This window comes from Lissotriton vulgaris, chromosome 12 (genome assembly GCF_964263255.1).
Source record: "Lissotriton vulgaris chromosome 12, aLisVul1.2, whole genome shotgun sequence".
NCBI classification, from domain to species: domain Eukaryota; kingdom Metazoa; phylum Chordata; class Amphibia; order Caudata; family Salamandridae; genus Lissotriton; species Lissotriton vulgaris.
This window is the reverse complement of record NC_141700.1, coordinates 722,319,201-722,319,621: the sequence shown is the minus strand read 5'-3', so window position 1 is coordinate 722,319,621 and position 421 is coordinate 722,319,201. Positions and strand designations below refer to the sequence as shown.

Below are 421 nucleotides of genomic sequence, written 5' to 3'. Positions count from 1 at the left end.
GTAGTCGTGGCCGAGTGGTTAAGGCGATGGACTAGAAATCCATTGGGGTCTCCCCGCGCAGGTTCGAATCTTGCCGACTACGAGTGATTTTTGGCACATTATCCGGGTGTTGCTCAGCATCTTCAGGACTTTTTTTTATCTTTCCTCATACCTCAGTCCCTCGCAATTATGTCTCTCACACGTCTTGGTACGAAAGTAAATGTGCACCGAATTCTCTGGCTCTGTTCATCTCGTCTTCAGTCACAGAGGTGGAAAAACAAAGTATCTGCAGCGAGGAACCTAAGAACTTTATTTAATTAGTCGCAGTACCTAACAGGAGAGGTTCGGGCAGCTGTTGCTGCCTTAAAAGTGTATAGATAAAAACAGCAACCGACCTTCAGTTACTGCTTTACCAACAGCCTACAAGAGGCAGTGAGCAGGA

The 421-nt window shown here is 46.6% G+C and overlaps 1 non-coding gene across 1 annotated transcript; it reads left to right on the top strand.

The window, feature by feature from the left end:
- Window positions 1–82, top strand: TRNAS-AGA (transfer RNA serine (anticodon AGA)). Its single transcript has one exon. It is a non-coding gene; the product is annotated as a tRNA-Ser (tRNA).
- Window positions 83–421: the final 339 nt, after the last annotated feature.